Source organism: Serinus canaria, chromosome 28 (genome assembly GCF_022539315.1).
Source record: "Serinus canaria isolate serCan28SL12 chromosome 28, serCan2020, whole genome shotgun sequence".
Taxonomy (NCBI): Eukaryota; Metazoa; Chordata; class Aves; order Passeriformes; family Fringillidae; genus Serinus; species Serinus canaria.
The window spans coordinates 1317027-1323579 of NC_066341.1; positions in this window are offsets into that span (position 1 = coordinate 1317027).

A 6553-nucleotide genomic window follows, 5' to 3' on the forward strand; every position below is an offset into this window, starting at 1 on the left:
GCCCTGGCAATAAGAGCTCTGCAGTCGTCCATCAGCGAAGCCAAGAGCTCCTGCAGATTCTGGGTCGGGGTTTTCACCTTTCCCAACACCTTCATCCCAACTCTTCCTCCAGTAAAGGAGGTGGGTGCTACTCCTCCAGCAGCTGGGAGGTTTTCTTCCCTGCCATGTGGATGAGCTGCTTGGCATCCCGAAATGATGGGAGTCCCATTGAAAATGTGGTTTTGTTGTTGTGGTGGTATTTTAAATCGAGAGGTTGGTTTAAGATGGGTCTGTCATTTTTTGTAAAATCTTCACTGCACAGAACACTTGCTGAACTTTCCTCTCCTCCAAGCCATTTTCCTTATTTAATTTGATGGATGAATTGCAAAAATCTCTGCTTTTATCAGGAATTCTGTTTCCAAGGGCTTTGTTTTGTATCTGTGTCAGCTTGATTTGGATGCACACGGGCTCCTTTTGTAGAGAAGCTGTTGCATTCTGCTCTGAAATAAATCCTGGGCTGCAACCTTTAGTGACAACTCCTAATGTCTGGTGTCCTGATGAATCCTTGAGAGGTCTGTGTGAAGCATGAGCTGCACAACTCAGGGATTTTTCTGGAATCCATGGGATCAGAGCACCTCCAGGTAGGATGCAGGGTGATAGCATTCTGAATTTCAGACAAAAGCCACGCAGAATTTCCTCTGCTGCTCTCCATTTGCTGGTTTGCCAGCACTAAATGGATGAAAAGGAGGTGTTGCAGTGTGGAGTGCTGCAGTTGGAGAGCTCTCAGGCACTTCACTGACTCCTTTTCTCTGTTCCTTTGGCCTGGCCTGGGTGCCAGAAACGCCCGGGATGAGCTTGGCAGAGACAGGAGATGCTGAGAGGATGAACTGCAGCTCAGTTCAGGCTTCCCAGTTCCAGAAGAATGGATTTTCCTTGTTGAATGGTTCCAGATGTGTATGACAATGGTGTTTCCCAGGTTGGTGACACTTGGAGGTGTTCCTGCCTTTCCTGCCTGCAGGATCTGCTCCATCCCCCTCCAAGGGGGTCCTTCCTTCATCCAGAGTGGCAGAGAGGGGCTTCAGGGGGGTATTTGGGATAAATCCTACCCTGGCAGGGTGGGCAGGCCCTGGCACAGGTGCCCAGAGCAGCTGTGGCATCCCTGCAGTGCCCAGGGCCAGGTTGGAGCCACCTGGGACAGTGGGAGGTGTCCCCATGGCAGGGGTGGCACCGGGTGGGCTTCAAGGTCCTTCCCAACCCAAACCAGTCTGGAATTCCATGATTCTGCAGCACTTCAATGTTCTTCCCTGTTTCATTGGAGCTTTTCCTGGGGCAGCAGTGCATGGTTTGGGTGCTCTCTAATCCCTGAGTTTTTCTGGATGTGCAGCATGGCTCCCATCCCAGGGATCCATGTGGAGCCCATCCCTGGAATCTCTTCCTGAGGAGGAAACCAAACTTTATTTTTTAAAATTTTTTTATCCCTTCAGGCTTCTCAGGTAGGTTTGTGTGTGTGTTGGGAAAAGAGGAAAATCCTTGGAAAATATGGAAAAGCCTGTTTGGTCTCACTTTTAAGGACAGCCTTGCAAAAAATGAGTGTAATCCAGGTATTCATTCCTGTTGGAAGTGTTGTTTTACAGACAGGAGGATGCACAAAGCCCTTCTGGAATTGTATTTATTCAACAATTGCCTGCCATGAAGCAAAGCCAGCCTGGGATTGCCATTCCTGTTCCCTGCCACTGAGGAGCAGGAGCTGGGAAAGAATCTGGAGGTCTCTGGATCAGAGCACTGCAGCTCTTTGTTGCTGGAATGTTCTTTTTATAGCAAAGTAAATAATTATTTCTCATCAAAAGAGCTGGAAATCTTCTGGCCGCTCTAAATTTAGCAGAGACCCAAATATTTGTGGACCATAAATATTTTGGATGATAAATTTTGCTTGACCCCTGTGCAGGGGATGGAGTTGTGGCTCCGGGCTGGGCACAGCCTCTCTGATATTCTGACCACAAATGGGTTTGGTGCTTTTGGTGCCTTCAATAATTGAGATTTCAGGAGGAATTCCCCATAAATTCAGATGAGATTGTGTGGAAACACTTCTCGGGATGCCCCCCATGGATGGGAGGTGGATTGGGCTCCTCTTTTCCTGAGGAAGGAGCAAAGCCAGATAAATATTTGATTGCACTCAGAGTCCTTTATGGCTCTCAGAGCAGCCATAAAAACCCTGGGGTTGAGTGGGGTAAATTTGGAAATGCCCCTGAGCAGATGGGGAGCAGGAGAAGCTGGAGCATCGTCAGCACAGAGCCCCCGTGTCCCTCCAGAGGCTCCTGGCAGGCCTGGGATAACAATTCCATCTCTGATGTTTTATGGGCCTGAAATTGTGCTTAAAAGCAAAAAGCAGCCCTGGGAGTCTTGGGAGAGCAGCGAGGGCTGGGGAATGTCTGCATCCCATTACTGGTGTCACTGACCCTCTTGCAGGGCTCCCAATCCCTCTGTCACTTCCCCCTAGCCCCCAGCCCCGATAATTCGCTCCGACGTGGCCGCGACCCCGCCAGGCTTTCAGCAGCAGTGGGAAAACCTCGGGGTCTTTGATTCAGGCACTCCCAGCAGCTCCCAGTTAGCCTGGTGCTGGTTTGGAGTGCTGCTGTGGGAGCCACATCAAACCCAGGCAGAAATTCCCACTTCCAGGGCTGTGATAAGGGCTGGAGCTGCTGCAACTCCACAAACTTTCGGGACATTTATCACGGCAGGATTATTGGAGCCAGACTACTGTCAGGATAAATAAAACATGTTCCCCAGTGCAGCTCTAATTATGATTTTTAGCCAGTTGTGTAATGTGCAGAACTTTATTTACAATAAATCTTCCAGTTGCTCGCACAAATGAATGGGATTTCATCACCGGTGGCTGGAGGAGCAGGAAAAGGGGATGTGGCTGCAGGAATTCCCAGGCTGGGGGTGCTGGCACGTCGGGAGAGGGAGGGAGCAGAGCTGGCTGCCCTGCTCGGCTCTCCTGGTTCCACCTGGGTGGTTAATCGTGGTCCTTGGGGTCCCCGGGATGAGGGGAGAGAGGAGGATCTGACTCCAAGTTCTCTGAAGGCTGGTTTATTTTATTGTTATATATGATGATATATATTATATATATTATATTATGATATGACATTAATATAATATAATATGACATTAACATAATATAATATAATATAATAGAATATAATATAATATAATATAATATAATATAATATAATATAATATAATATAATAGTAATAGAATATAATATAATATAATATAATATAATTATATTCTATTATAATATTATATTAAATTATTATAACAATATAGTAATGTTGTTATACATTATACATTATATAATATATAATATAATATTATTTTATATTTATTGTAATACTATATTATATTGTAACATTATCTAATATTATTATAATAATATTACAATATATAATATAGTATTATATAGTGTTATATTATATATCATATAATATCATATAATATATAATATCATTATATAATATATAAAATCATATATTATTTAATTTTAAAATTTATTTCTTTTAGTGTTTTATTACATTTATTGTATTATATTTATTTTATTATATTTATTATATCAATAATATATAATATCATTTATATAATATCATATCATATATCGTATGAAGATGCTACACTAAAACTACACTAAAGAAAGAGAAAGGAGACATCAGAAGTCTGGAGAAGAATGATAAAAACCTGTGACAGAGTCAGAGTCTGACCCAGCTGGCTGTGCTTGGCCATTAATTAAAACCAATTCCCGTGCTCCAAATATATACAATAAAATATGATCATATTTTAATACATTCCAGAGCAGCAAAACACGAGAGGCTGAAGCTTCTCCTCCTGGCAGGAGGAGAGATCCTGGCGAGGGGATTTTTCAGAGGAGTGCTGGTGACAGAGCTGGGGGCACAGAAATGTCCCCAGGCACCCCCCAGGTGCTGGTGCTGAGTGGGCACAGCAGCATCCCGCAGCTGCACAACTTCTGGTTCTCATTTTCTCCTCCCCAGCTCCTCTCTGAGCTCCAGGAACAGGCATTTCTTCTTTTTGGCACTCCTCTGTTTGCTAACTCAGCTCCGGGGAGGAGTTCAGCTTTCATTGGTGGGGCAGGTACATTTCTGACTGCTCCAACCCTGAGCAGTCCAAAAAACGAGCACAAAAAATGGGATTTTCTGCTGGGAAACAGCTGCTGCACCCAAAATCCCCGTCCCAAAATCAGCCCCAGAGCTTTAGGAAGAGGCTGAGGAGGAAGAGGAGGGTGACAGTTCCCACCCCTGAGTGTCCAAGGCCGGGCTGGAGGGGCTTGGAGCAACCTGGGGTAGTGGAAGGTTCCCCCCAGATGGTTTTTATCCAAGCCACACCACTCTGGGATCCTCTGGAAGCAGAAAAGCTGCCAGGGCAAAAGTTTTCAGAAGGTTTTACAAGCTGGAGGGAGAAATCAAAGCTCCTTGGCCGGGTCCCTGAGGCTTTGCAGTTGCTCTTTCACACCCAGACCCCTGTAATTAGCTCAGACTGGTTTATATGGCTTCCTAAGAAATGAAAATCTCTTTTTTTTGGGGGGGGGGATTTGTTTGTGCAGGCCACCAGCCCAACTTGCTGCTGGCTGCCCCTCAGCCCAGCTGGAGCCTTTGAAGTCCCAGGGCTCCCACCACATCAGGAGCACCTAAAGCAGAATGGATCCTTTCATATATTTCATCTCCAAACTGCACTAAAAGTGATTTTCCGTGGGGTTAAATGATGTTTGTAACCAGGCTGCTCATCTGGGCCTGCCCAGAGCTGGCAATTATTTAGCTTTAAATGCAAAGTTCTTTTCTCTGCTGTGGCCTGGGGTGGTGTTTGATCCTCCTGAGTCCTTCCAGGATCAAGGCTGGCATTCAGCCCCTCCAGGAGCTGAATTTCAGAGGGTTTCCAGCTGGATTGCCCAGGAATGTTTGAATTTCACGAGCAAGGTTGCCCTGGGGTGCAGGTAACGTGCCTGGGCTGTTCCTTTTTGCAGCATTTGGGGTTTGCAGGTGAGGGGGAGGCTGCCAAAAACCTGAGCTCGGGCTTACTGAGGGGGAAAATCGGATTTTTTTCCAGTTTTCCCCATGGAAAAGGGGCAGGATTAACCCCGGGATGGGCAGAGGTGCCCTCTGTGTGTCAGCCCTGAGTCCCGGGGTGGTCAGAGGGACCCTGGCAGGGGATTCAGGCGGGATTTTGGGAAGAAATCTTTCTCTGGGAGGGTCCTGGAATGGAATTCCCAGAGCAGCTGTGGCTGTTCCATCCCTGGAAGTTCCCAAAGATTGGAGGGAATGGTGCAGGGAGCCGAGCCAACCTTCTGTGTGAGTGGATTTGGGGGCTCTGGGAGGGGAGAGTGGTTCAGGTGCTTTTATTTGCCCTCTGGAAACGAGGCCATCCCAAATGAAAGAAATTTCCACCAGTTCCAAGTGAAACGAGAGAATGTTTTCCTACTCCAGGCACGGTTCACAACAACTGGGGGCTCTGAGGATATTCTTCTCCCAGGATAATGGGAATGTCAACAGGAACATTAAGTAGGAAGTGTGAAAGATCCAAATCTTTGTGTCTGCAGGCAGAAAAAAGAGAGAGGAGCAGTCAGCTCATGTGAGGCTGCCCCTCAGCCTCGCACCTTCCTGGGAAAGCTCCGGGAGGAGCTGGGCTTTGGCTGCAAGGGGTTCTGGAGGATGAAACCCGGTGGGAAAAGAGGGAAAAACAGCCAGCAGGTCCTCACCTGCCTGGGGAGGAACATTTCTGGCAGCTGCAGCCACAGCAGCCCCGGCCCCGGGGGTTCTTTGTGTGCTCCAGAGTCTCAGTGCCCAAAAATCTCTTCCCAAACACGGCTGGGAGGGGTGGGGGGGGTCCAGAGTGGACAGGGGCAGTTCTGGGGAGAGGGGGGGCTCAGGTGAGGTGGGACAGCTCAGTTCAGGTGAAGTGAGATGGAACAGCTCAGATCAGGTGAGGTGGAGCAGTTCTGGGGAGATGGAGCCATTCAGGTGAGATGGAGCCATTCAGGTGAGATGGGGCTGTCAGGTGAGGTGAGATGGAGCCATTCAGGTTTGATGGAGCCATTCAGGTGAGGTGGGGCTGTTTAGTTGAGGTGGGACAGAGTCATTCAGGTGAGATGGTGCCATTTAGGTGAGATGGTGCCATTCAGGTTTGATGGAGCCATTCAGGTGAGAAGGAGCAGTTGAGGTGAGATGGAGCCATTCAGGTGAGTAGGAGCCATTCAGGTGAGAAGGAGCAGTTAGGTTCAGGTGAGATGGAGCCATTCAGGTTTGATGGAGCCATTCAGGTTTGAAGGAGCAGTTCAGGTGAGATGGAGCCATTCAGGTGAGATGGAGCCATTCAGGTTTGATGGAGCCATTCAGGTAGAGAAGGGACAGCTCAGTTCAGGTGAGAAGAGGCTCAGACATGGCCCCAGATGTGCTGGAGGTGAGGCAGGAGGCAGAAATGCCCCTCGGCCCTGTCCAAGGAATGGCACAATTCCCTGGGGACAGGAGAAGTTCTGGCCTCCCCAGGAGCCTCTCTCTGCCCTCACCCCGA